Source organism: Triturus cristatus, chromosome 4_1, assembly GCF_964204655.1.
Source record: "Triturus cristatus chromosome 4_1, aTriCri1.1, whole genome shotgun sequence".
Taxonomy (NCBI): domain Eukaryota; kingdom Metazoa; phylum Chordata; class Amphibia; order Caudata; family Salamandridae; genus Triturus; species Triturus cristatus.
Window position 1 is genome coordinate 53,432,522 of NC_140585.1, and position 13,386 is coordinate 53,445,907.

Below are 13,386 nucleotides of genomic sequence, written 5' to 3' on the forward strand. Positions count from 1 at the left end.
AAAGAGTGGGAATAGACATAGTGGGTCCCATGGATCCTCCCACTGCATCTGGGCACAGATTTATACTGGTGGTAGTGGATCATGCCACCAGGTATCCAGAGGCAATTCCCCTTAGGACCACTACAGCTCTTGTTGTGGCCAGGGCCCTGCTGGGAGTATTCTCCAGAGTGGGGTTTCCTAAGGAGGTAGTTTCTGACAGAGGTACCAACTTCATGTCAGGATACTTGACAGCTATGTGGAAGGAATGTGGTGTCAACTACAAGTTCACCACCCCTTATCACCCACAATGCAATGGGCTTGTTGAGAGATTCAACAAGACCCTAAAGGGTATGATCAAAGGATTACCTGAAAAGCTCAGGCGAAGATGGGACATCCTTCTACCCTGCCTTCTGTTTGCTTACAGAGAGGTCCCACAAAAAGGAGTTGGCTACAGCCCCTTTGAATTGTTGTTTGGGCACCCTGTAAGAGGCCCGCTGTGTTTAGTGAAGGAAGGATGGGAGTTACCTCTCAAAAAGCCTAAGCAAGACATAGTGGACTATGTACTTGGTCTCCGCTCCAGGAGGGCTGAGTATATGGAGAAGGCATCCAAAAACCTTGAGGCAAGCCAGGCCTTACAGAAAGCTTGGCATGACCAAAAGGCTGTCTTGGTTGAGTTTCAGCCAGGACAGAAGGTATGGGTGTTGGAGCCAGTGGCCCCAGCAGCACTCCAAGACAAGTGGTCTGGACCCCATACAATCCTAGAAAAGAAGGGAGAGGTCACCTACTTGGTAGACCTAGGAACTCCCAGGAGTCCCCACAGGGTACTCCATGTTAACAGGCTTAAAGCATATGTTGACAGGGCAGACATGGGCTTGCTCATGGCTACAGATGAGGGACAGGAGGAAGAGAGTGACCCTCTCCCAGACCTGTTGTCTCAGAACCCTGAAGATGGCTCAGTTGAAGGAGTGACCCTTGGAGGCAACCTCACTGCCCATCAGCAGACTGAATGTAGACAGGTTCTACAATCATTTTCACATATGTTTTCCTTGATACCTAGTCAAACTGACTGGTGTACCCATGTGGTGGACACTGGTGACAGTCTGCCTGTAAAGAACAAGCTTTACAGACAACCTGACCACGTCAGGGACTGTATAAAGGCTGAGGTACATAAAATGCTGGAATTAGGTGTCATTGAACCCTCAGAGAGCCCCTGGGCTAGCCCAGTGGTTCTGGTCCCCAAACCTCACACCAAAGATGGCAAGAGAGAGATGAGGTTCTGTGTGGATTACAGAGGTCTCAATGCTGTCACCAGGACAGATGCTCACCCTATTCCAAGGACAGATGAGCTCATAGACAAACTAGCTTCTGCAAAGTTTTTGAGCACATTTGACTTAACAGCTGGCTATTGGCAAATCAGATTAGCTGAGGAGTCTAAGGCCAAAACAGCATTCTCAACCCCAGGTGGGCACTACCAGTTTGTGGTGATGCCCTTTGGTCTGAAGAATGCACCTGCCACCTTCCAAAGGAACCAAGTCCTTACTGGGTTGGATGACTTTTGCGCAGCATATCTTGATGACATTGCTGTCTTTAGCTCCACCTGGGACGAACACCTGATCCACCTGAAGAAGGCTCTTGAGGCTCTGCAAAGGGCAGGCCTCACTATCAAGGCTACTAAGTGCCAGATAGGGCAGAGTAAGGTTGTATATTTGGGCCACCTTGTAGGTGGAGGCCAAGTTCAACCACTGGAGAGTAAGATACAATCCATCAAGGACTGGTCCCCTCCAACCACCCAGACTCAAGTTCGAGCTTTCTTGGGCTGGACTGGGTACTACAGGAAGTTTGTTAAGAACTATGGGTCCATTGTGACTCCTCTTAATGATCTGACATCCAAGAAGATGCCCAAAAAGGTTCAGTGGACAGTAAGCTGTCAAAAGGCATTTGATGACCTGAAGGAGGCCATGTGCTCTGCACCTATCCTGAAAAGTCCTGACTACTCCAAAGAGTTTATTGTCCAAACAGATGCTTCTGAGTTGGGTGTGGGAGCTGTGCTGTCACAACTTAATGTAGATGGTCAAGACCAACCCATTGCTTTTATTAGCAGAAGGTTGACCCCCAGAGAGAAGAATTGGTCAGCTATCGAGAGGGAGGCCTTTGCTGTGGTGTGGGCCCTGAAAAAGCTGAGGCCATACTTGTTTGGCACTCACTTCAAGATTCAGACCGACCATAAGCCCCTCTTGTGGCTAAATCAGATGAAGGGTGAAAACCCCAAACTGCTTAGGTGGTCCATTTCCCTACAGGGGATGGACTTTACAGTGGAGCACCGGCCAGGTACTGACCATGGGAATGCAGATGGTCTCTCCAGGTACTTCCACTTAGGACATGAAGACGAGACTGGTCAAGGCTAGTTTAATGTCCCAGCGTTTGGGGGGGGGGGGTTGTGTAGGAGAGTAGGGTCTGCTATCCTATGGTCACCCCAAATTTTTGCTTTTTGCTTCACTGGTTTTTGACATATTGAGGCTGTGGGCCTGCCAATCAGACCCCCAGCCTGCTGTTCTCTCTACTAAATTAAAACTATGCACCCTAGGTGCATAACCAATTGGAAGTGGATCACCCTGTCAGCCCCTGTACCAGTGTACACTAGGTACCCAGGGCATTGGTGTACCGAAGGCCTGCCAGGGGCTGAAGCATGTATTATGCCACCCCAGGCTTGGCCTAACAATCTGACACAACTGACTGATCACTCAGCTGGGGTAAGTTGGTGTAATCACCTCTTACTTAGGTGTAGTATACCTATACCTAACCTTAAATGGGACACCTGGTAACCTATAAGTCACTCCTATGGCAGGCCTTAACAATCCTGAAGGCAGAGTGCTTGGTTCCATGTGAGATGGTGCTCTGGCATGAGCTGAGCATGTCTGCAGTGGTCGGAACAACTTCCTTCTACTGTTTCCAGATATCGTCATACCATATACTCGAGTAAGGTGTCATACGAATTGGAATACTAACCCCTCGCCAATTCTGGCGACGGGGTTAGCATTCCACCCTTCTAGAGGGACACGACATGTACAGTGCCTGAAACCCGGGTAAAATCAGACATAGCCTCAGCTCCACAAAATGGATGCTGCCACCACAGACACAAGTCTGCCCTCCTGCTGCTGGGAGTCCTTCCAGCTTGGGAGGTGTGGACAAAGGGTTTCCTGCCAGGGGAGGTGCATGCACCACCCCAGACAGGATTTTGTGTATTGGTCAGGTAGGGCTTGAAAGAAACCAGACATGCCTGTGGCTCACAAGGAGCCTCGGTGCATATGCCAGTTCAAACCGGTCCTGGGGCACACCAGTCCCGGGCCTGGGGCGAGCTGGACAAAGGATTGTGGGTGTAACCACCCCCCTTCCTGGTCCCACCCTTAGGGAGGGACCTAGCAGGTAGTCCGGCCCCTAGAATCCGCTTAAAGGTAGGAGCTGTGTCCTAAGACTTCAGACATCCTGGAATCAACTTGAAACTAAGAAGAAGACGGGAACTTCGACATTCTGCTGCACAGAAGACTGAAGGAAATCTCCCCTGTGGTCAGGGAGTGACCACCTTGCTAACGCAAGCACCATCCAGCGAATCAACGTCCGCTTTGCCGCCGCCTCCCGCCGGAGCCCGAGCCCAGAGACTGACAAGACCTGGACCTCCAGACCTCTCACCGCCCGATCCACAGTCCCTGAAAAGAGGAGACCCGTGGAGGCACCGAGACACGTGGAGCCAGCCATCTTGAAACGACCACGACAAGCTGACAAGTGCAACAACTGAGGCTCCCTCCAAGTTGTGCTTTGGGATCTGAGAAGCCCAACCCTCGAGCAGCATCTGCACCAAAGGTGAGCCCTCCAGCATCTCCACGATCTGCGTGGGGCCCTTCTGCATTTTGCCACTCGACGCGCCTAACCGGTTGCTGGCCCGCTGGCTAGTAGCCATCTTGGCGACGAACTTTACAAAATACACCGCTGGTCTGGTTGCTCCAGACTGGCCCTTGCTCCCCTCCAAAGGAGCAGTCCTTCTGACCTTGCTGGTCAGAACCATCAGCTTATTTCATCTCCTACAACAATTGCTTTTGCCAAGGCTTGTTTGCTTCGATCAAGTCGCCGACACCGCCGACAGCGAGAGCCTGCGTGGGACAGCTCGTGAACCGACTCCTGGACGTCGTCGACCTCCAGGGACCACGTGGCTGCAGAGACAAGCTACACCTTTTTTCCTGTTTGCACCCGACATTGCCTGGTACCCACCTGGTGCCACGCTGGTCACTGGCTAGTGACTGTGAACACTGTCCCCTCTGCTTACAGGTCTTCAACATCTCCGATCCACTCTTGGATCCACCGCATCTCTCCCGGACCGACCACCTGCAGCATCTTTGTCTTCAGGCTCCACGGAACAGATAGAAGAAACCCGACGCACTTCGAGGCCTATGCACCCGCTTCCTGTGGGTGAGGTAAAGCTGGCACTCCTGTGCCCAAGTGTAGTATTACATCTCTAGTGCCTGTGTTCCAAATCTTGAGTTCCTAGTCCATCCGGAAGATCCTTTTTGCAGTAACTTTGTACTTTTTACGCACCCATTGAAACCTATGGGAGCACGCGTGTGACTATTTGCTCTGCACACGCCACCCGTGGACCTCCTGGTCACTAACTGAAGTTAGCTCCTTGTAGGCCCAGCGATTCTAGAGGCCCTAGGCCTTTTCCCTTTTCTGTTCGTGGTACTTATACCACTATTTTAGTATATGGTTCGAGCGGCCACCAGGGCCTATCCATATAAAGTGCAACTTCTGTGTATTCTACTGTAATCTTGTTTGACGATTTGTGCTCCTGTGCTCATAAAGAGACTAGGGGTTACTTTGAGAAATAAATACATATATATTTTGAATATATATCTGTGTGGTGTCCTTTCATTGGTATAAAAGGGGGTTACATTTGGTAAAACAGCTTGCTTAACACGCTTCACGAGTTTAGCCTCAAAGACTGCTTAGCCTACGCTACCACTAGGGCAGCTAGTCCGAAAAGGTTGACTTACAACCACACCATAAGGGTTGCTTGGCATGGTACAAGGTGGTCACTAGAACTAGTGAACAGCATATACCAGGCCAACTTCTCACAGGGACATTGTCATCTTCACTAAAGGGTCGATTAGGATGGCGGAAGGATCACCACTGCCAGCCATGCGGTGGCGGTCCTTCCATATGCCGACCGCGAGTTTCCCCTGCCAAATTAGGATGGTGGGGGGAATCTCACCGTAACCGTGCTGGTCGCAAAGTCCGTCTGCCACGGAACCTCCACAGGCAATCCTTAGGATTGCCTGGCGGAGCGGTCTACACCAGTAAAATGGCGGTGGAGCCTAGCAGGCACCGTCCGCCAAATTACGATGATGACTGGAGACAGCCTTTCCATGGCGGTGGAACCGCCATGGAAAGGCTGATGGGGATTGGTGACGGAGGCCCGTTGCGGGCCCCCCATGTGTAGGGGGAGGTGAGGGTGCACTGGAGGGATTCCCACCATGTGGTGCCTGCCACGCAGTGCTGTGGAATGCATAACCCGGCATTTTTGCATCACGGCGGTTGCTGCTTTCAGCAGCACCCGCCGCAATGTTAAACTGCAGAATGCGTCCGCCATGGTGGCGGTCGCATCCTGATTTGTGGTGCGGGACCGCCGCATGTATGGCAGACGGTCCCCCATCCTAATGAGCCCCTAAGTTAGCATGAGCTCTGCAGACAGTACACAGCTTTACTACATAGCTTTATTTTTTCAAAGACTTTGAGCATACTTTTCACATGAGAACTGTCTCCTGTGTGCATTCTCTGCCAGTTCCTGGGATTTAGGCTGAACATTGTGAGCAAGGTCAATAATCAATGCCCCGTGTTATTCTGTTCTGGTCATGTCCTAGCACATAGACAAAACATGCCAATGCAGCTGTTGTTTGGAAACTGTACTTTGGTCTTATGAGGATACATGCACAGGGGGGCGCACACTTGGAGAGGGACCTTTCCAGGGAGAAGAGCGAGACAGTACCTATGATGTAGAACTACTATCTGTAGCCTAAGGTATGGGGTCTGCAGACAAAACCCAGAGATCTTCTAATATACAATAATACTGCTTCTTAGCAAGGGGAGGGAGGTTAGGCTCTATTGTCTTTTCATGATGACATCTCCCTTCATGATTTATGGACTAGCTGCTATGCTGACTGTATTTGTATTATGCATTTTCCTGCTTGCTGTGGCACGCATACTGCATGTTAGAGCACGTTAGTTAAAATAAACATTTTAAACTATATTCGTGTCTCGGTCAGATCTTATTGTGGACAGGTACGAGAGTGTGAGCCAAAAGGGTGTGTCTTGCAACCGCGAGTCCTGAGAGATTCGGGAGTGTTGTGTACTGGGGTGTCTCATTCACTTGTTTCTCTGTGAGTGAGTAGGAGGGCAAGTGAGACACTATAGCTAGTCAGTCCTGGGCTCATGGCTACTAAGGTGTTAGGATGACTCAAACACTATGCACTAAGGTCCCATAATCTTACGCATAGTTCTGTTCTTGGGCAGAATCCCTGCAACAGTACAAGGGACTTATAAGTAAATCAAAAATGCCAAACAGGTGTAAACCAAATATACCATGTTAAGAGGAGAGAGCACATGCACTTTTGCACATGTTACCGGTGGTAAAGTGCACATAGTCCTAAAACCAACAAAAAGAGGGTCAGAAAAATAGGATCAGGAAAGCAAAATGTGTGGCGATAACCCTGCAAAAAGGGCCAGGTCCAACACAACCCCCTTCCAGCCTAAAGCCAGGGTAGACTAATCAATACCACGATGGCGAATGCAATTTCTAGTTCAGCGCCTTTTTAAGTTTTTCACAGATGCATCCCAGTAGTCAGACAGTATCATAATGGCCAACAAAGTGATGTGGTCCATTCCACCCCATGGGCCTGACACTTGTCCCCAACCCAAGGAATGCTCTGTCCATAAGTACAACAGCAAACATAGGCCACTGACAGCTGTCAGTGTCCAGAGCTATGCCCCAGGGGTCGCTGTTCTCTGTGGTTTCTCAGAGTGGGGAGGGGGGCGTTAGCCCCAGGTGAATTGCATCCTTTCTCCACTCCACCTCCCACCAGTTCCGGGGTGGTATCCCGAGATTTGTCCTCCATCCCAGGGTCTGTACGCTTGGGTTTGACAGGAGTCAGGTACAAATCCTTCCTCCCCCTGACCTCATTTTGGGGTTCCATACCCTCCTGTTGGAAGCAGTTCCCCCGGAATCCAGAACTGTCAGGGCGTTTGTGGCAGCCGTCCTGCGCAATTCTCCCGCCAGTTATGGGGTTCTATCCTGGTGAATTGCATGCTTTCTCCACTCCACCTCCCACCACTTCCAGGGTGGAATCCCGAGATTGGTCTTCCAACACAGTGTCTGTACCCTTAGGCTGAACAACCCCTCCTGGGGTTCTGCACCTTCCGTCTAGGAGTGGTATCCCGAAGGGGCAAAGCTGTAGGGACGCTTGTGGAAGCTGCCCCTTCCCCCAGGTCAGGGGTGATAACCCTGAACCTGATTCCCCAACTCAGGGTCTGTACCCTTGGGCCGGACAGGAGTTAGGGGAGAGTCCCCCCTCCTCATCAAACTCCCCCATCTGAACTTATGCATCCTACTCTGCAGCGTGGTACTGCAAGACACCAGAACTGGTTGGACACCGGTATCAAGTGCCCCCCCTGCCCCCAAGTTCTCCTGACACTATGGGGGGGCCAGTTAGTGGATGGTCTAAAGTCCCCTCCTGGTGCCCCCCTCGGGGTACTATCTAGGAGCTGGGACTGGGCATAGGGCACCCTGGGATTATGCCTACCGCCATATCTGCTCCTAGTCTGAGAAGGGATATGGGACCCTTTACCCACCCTGCTACATTGGGAACTGTCTGGGCTACTGTGAATCTCCCCCAACCTTGGTTGGAGGGAGCCTGAGCCACTCCCTTTAGGATCACTCCCAAATGCCTTTACAGACCCTCTGGCACTCACCCAGAGGGCTGCCTCCTTTGCAAGGTCCCTGAGGTCAGAGAATTCACACTTCAACAGGCGTTGGCATAGCCTTGGAAAACAACAATGGAACATGTGCTCTCTGACAATCAGATTGTACAGCACCCTTCAAAATTGTTTACTAAGCTATCTTTTGCCTAACCATCCAGTGCTTTGCAAAAATCCTCCACAAATTCCTCCCAAGACTGGTGAGACAGCTTCCTGCTGCCCCTCACCCTCAACCTAACTCTTCAGGGGTGAAGCCATACTTCCTTATCAATGTTTCTTTAATGGGGGGTACCTCTACCTGTCGCTCCCTTCTAGGGCCAATAGGGCCTCCCTCCCATCCACAAGAATATAACTTCCCAGGCCAGTTCCCCCATCCTCCTCAGAATCCTATGCACTACCAGAGCTCTCTCATACTCCTGCAACCACTGACATAAGTCATCTCCCTCCTTGAAGCTAGGTACCAAGTCTGTGCTGTGGGTATGTAGATGGTATTTTTAACACTAGACTCAAATCAAATCAAATCAGCTTTATTTGGTTTTCATTTCACACATTAAAAACCATAAAAGCACAATTTATAACAGCCTTTATAACTTATTCAATATTCATAAAACAGTTGATTTTAAGTACCAATAAAATTGATTATTCTAATTCATCGCAATTATAGACTAAAATTGATAAAACTATTTACAAGATAAAAACAAATTTGTTACATCCCAAAAAAATGTTATTATGAATAGGCCTAGGAATACACTCTTATATAGGACATTATTCAAAGACGCTTTCTATGTCTAATAGAGCTTTCAAAAATTGTGCAATATTTCTCGTAACACAATCTGAGTCCATATACTGCAAAGCAAGGTAAGCTGGGCGGCATTGTCTTAACTCACATAATTTCAAAATAGGTAAAATCCACTTTTTCCCATGTTCTTTGTAGAATTTACAGAACAATAAAACATGCATTGATGAAACTGCATCGCAAGGGCAATTGGGTAGCATTTTTGCCCAGTCATTCATTATCGGAAAGCTTACCAGGTGATGGAATATGTCCAATCTAAGGCGGGTTAGTACAAATCTATCGTACCCACTTGATGTGTAAGTTAAGTATGATTGGATACCGGATGTTGACCACATCATTTGATTTCTTTGCACCGTGGGCTTTTGTGCCTCGGAGGCTAATCTAATCTCCTCCACATGGGTCATACATAGCTTAAAAAAAGTTTTTCTTGGGATTGACCCAATCGATGTGGGGTTTTTATAGAACTCAGGTAGGCCTATATCCGTCAGAAAATCTTTTATATATTTAAACCACCCAATCTTTAGTACTTTCTCTAGCTTGAGGCGTTCACTTAATACATTTCGATTAAAAAATGTTTTTGGGGACGTCCAAATCCGGTGCCATAGTAGTACCGGTTGGATTTTTATTATATCCGCAACGTAAGGTATCCCTAACTCATTGTGGCATATGTACGTTGAGGTGCCTTGTGGAACTGCCAGTAAATATCTTAAGAAGGCATTTTTCACTTTCTGAATGTCATCTACATTGCAGTATCCCCAAACCCCTGCCCCATAAGTCGCTGTACTGACACACTTAGCTTGGTAGAATTGAAGCATCTCTACTGGGGGTCTTTTGCCTAATTTGTGTGAAAAATTCACTAGTGCCACTGTTGTTCTCATAAAAAGCAATTTCCTTGCTTTGATCACTTGAGGCCATGTGTTCTTATTGTCAATTAAAATGCCTAGATAGGGATAGGTGGTTGTGGACTCCACTTTTTTATTCTCTATGAAGAGGTCCTTCTGATTCATTATGCCAGCCCCACAGCTCATTATGAAAGCTTTAGAAATTTTTATTCTTAGACCTAGATCCTTCATAAACTCATTGTAGCTATCTATTGCACACTGTAAGGCCAGTGGTGTCTGCACCATAATTACAGCGTCGTCCGCGTAGAGTAGGGCGGGTATGGGGCGTTTCTGCATTTGTGATAAGTCCCGCCACCCTTTCAACATGGCTTGTTCCAACCCATTCGAATACAATGTAAATAGAAAGGGAGCCAGGACACAGCCTTGTCTAACCCCCCCCTCTCCACTTGGAACGACTCTGTACACTCTCCATTTTGACCATGTCGAACCCGGGAGTCTCAACCCCCATTGCCTCTAAAATACTCCACAATTTGGCATGGCATACGCAGTCAAATGCAGCAGAGAGATCAACAAAGGCCAGGTACAATTTCCCCCTTCTTGCCTTTTTATATTTCGCCATCAGAATAGTTAGATAAAGGCACTGTTCAATTATACCTAGCCCTTCCCTGAATCCAAATTGGAGATCTGATAAGACATTGTTATGCTCTGTCCATTGCTGAAGTCGGTTAAGAATTATACGGCCTGCCACTTTACCCATCAAATCCAGCAATGAGATTGGACGATAACAAGCCGGATTCTGTTGGTCGCCCTTCTTAAAAATCTGTACCGTGATGGACTCCGACCATGAATCTATCAGTCCTTCTGCGCAACGCGCTTCTAACACTCTTGTTAATAGGGGGCTCCATAGTTCCATGTTGCACTTAAAGATGTCCACTGGCACTCCGTCCGGACCTGGAGCTTTTCCCCCTTCACTAGCCTTTAAAGCGCCTTCTACCTCCGCTAGGGTAATATCTAAATCTAATGGGAAAACTGTTGACTGGGGTCTAGAGCTAAGACTTGTAGTCTCTGCCACTTTTTCGTTCTCCTCATTAACTTGACCAAGATCTTCGAGAAATGTTCCACCCAGTGTCTTCCGTCTATTGCTATTTCTAGAGTGGGGGTGTCTTCCATTAATAAAAATGGTGATTTTACTACTAACCAAAAGGCAATGTTATCTTTATTGACACATGCCGTGTGTAAGTCAACCCAGGTCTCTTTTCTTAAATCTCCTTTCCCTGATTTCACGGCCTGATTATATGCCCTTCTAAGCTGTGCGATCTCGAGTCTGTCCCTTTCCTTTTTGTCTTACGCACCTTTTTATCTCTGTATAGGCTTTTGTACAGTCTTTGTTAAACCACCCTTTGTTCTTCCCATTCCTCTTTTTAGCTCGTACTTTCAGTGGTTCACTGATTTTTTCCGTTATTTCTGTATAGAACATTAACAGTTCCTCGTGTGAAATGGAAGGGTCTACACACTTCATAATGGAGCTGAGAGAGTTTTTGACTACTATTACAGTAAACTCCTGCGGGTCCACTTTCGCCCATTTTAGGGAGCAGCCATTTATTCTATCGATTATTAGGTTTTCTGGGCCATATATCCTTTTTTTGTTTGCTCTAGGAGTTATTGTAGGGAAAGATATGGATACACTCATCGGGAAATGATCACTGATGGCGTTCTTGTGCGTTTTATAGCTCAACAGGCGAGATGCATACCTATTTGAGATTAATATAAAATCTATAATTGAGCTCAGGCCTCTCCCATTAAAGGTTTGTGAGAATGGAATTGGTGCAGAACACAGTACATTCGCAAAACCAATTTCCAAGACAAAAAGGATCTCATTTAAAGAGTCTCCGTATACAGTGTGGGGGAAGTGTGGTAAATTACAATTTTCCTCATCCACCAGGCCACATGTTAGGCTGTTGTTAGTTGTACATAGGGTTATGTTGAAATCCCCCCCCCCCCCATATAAATAAAGCATTCCGTGTACTGCTGTTCTGGATTTCCTGTAAGGTATTTCTTAGTTGTTTCAGGACATCTTTCAATAGATCCTTCTGTATATTATTGTAGAAGTTTATCAGCACAAGGATATTTTGATGATCCATTTCCAGGGTTATTATTTGGTAATTGGGTTCTGTTTTTACTAGGGTTATTTTATTTATCGTCACCAAGTTTGAGACGTATGTACTTAGGCCACCCTTTGGTCTCCCAGAAGTAGAGGGTATGGCTGGTGTATGATAGGTCTTATAACCTTCGATGGGGATTTCCTCTATGGACCACGTTTCTTGAAGGGAGAAGACATTAAATTCCTTCACAAAGTCATACCATAGGTGACTGGTTAACTTAGAACATAGGCCCGCTATGTTCCAATATAATACAGTGACACTATTCTTATTAGCTATTGGCTCGCTTTGGATGTCAAGTAAAGGGGAATTAACTTTATAGGTGGATGGACTCGTAATCAAATTTGTTCCCTGATCTAACACTAGACTATAGTTATGAGTAGCACCTGTACTAGTGGGGCTGTTATCTAAAACTATGTTCTGTGTTTCCATTGTATTATGCCCTCCCGCATGTGTTCTAATCAAAGCTTGGTTTGGGTTTTGAATTTGGTGAACGTGTTGTGGTTTAGAAGAACTAAAAATAGCCACTTTCTTTTGCTTTATTTCCTGCCTTCCATAAAATGTTTTCCACCAACAGAGGGGGTTTAAACGTCAAGACCACACAATCACCGTGTAGCGTTTTTCTACCTTTCCCCACCCACTGGACCCTACGCGCCATCTTGAACTCCATAAAAAGCTGTTCCGTGTACCCCACCTTCAAACTTAGCCAATGTAATGACTTATATCTTAATGTTTTCCAGGATTCTTTTTCTGCAAACCTCAGCCTGGGTACATTTGCTCATACAACCGTATATGGGGTGACTGCTGAAGGTAAATCTAGATAAGGTTGTTCCGTTGGTGATTCATTTAGTGCTGTGGAATATAATCTAGATGGTAATGACGCAATAGGTTGATTAATAATAGTCTTATTAGCACCCTGCTCTAAGGTTGTTGTTTCACTCTTTCCCCTATTTGCTGCAACACTTGTATGCTGACCCATAATGTTTTGTGCCGATGTATGTAGAGCGCCCGGTAGAGTAGCCGATCTACGTGGTGAGTGGGGGATACTCTAACTTGATTTTCCAGCCTCTCTATTCAGATGTTGAATACCAGTTATGTTAGTGCTCCTACAAGTTTCATAATTGCCCTTGCCCCCCTGACTGGGAGCGGTGGCTGTATTTTTAGAGGTCCCTTCCCCGGTTACAAAATTTGTCAGACGTGTCTCTATCTGATCTACTCTTTCTCTTAATTTATCTAGTGAGTCCCGTACAAAGAGATCTAACCTTTCAACTAGCAAGATTACGTTTTTTAGATCATTCCCCGAGGGTCAGTCTTTTTAGTTAGGTCTTCTTCGTAATGCCTTTCCTCAGACCAGTTTTTTTTTTTCCCTGCTTAACCAACTTAGGGGTACTTACGTTTTTATGCCATCCGCTATTCCCCCACTCCCTTTGTTCGATTTATCTGTTGTGGTCGGGTATTTTGCCGCTGCTGCGGATGTTGTGTAAATGAGTCAGGGTCAATAAGTATTATTTCATTAGTCATGTTCTGGACAAGCCCATTCTGGGAAACTGTGACGTTTGGACACCCCCCTGGCATACCAGACGGTCCTGCA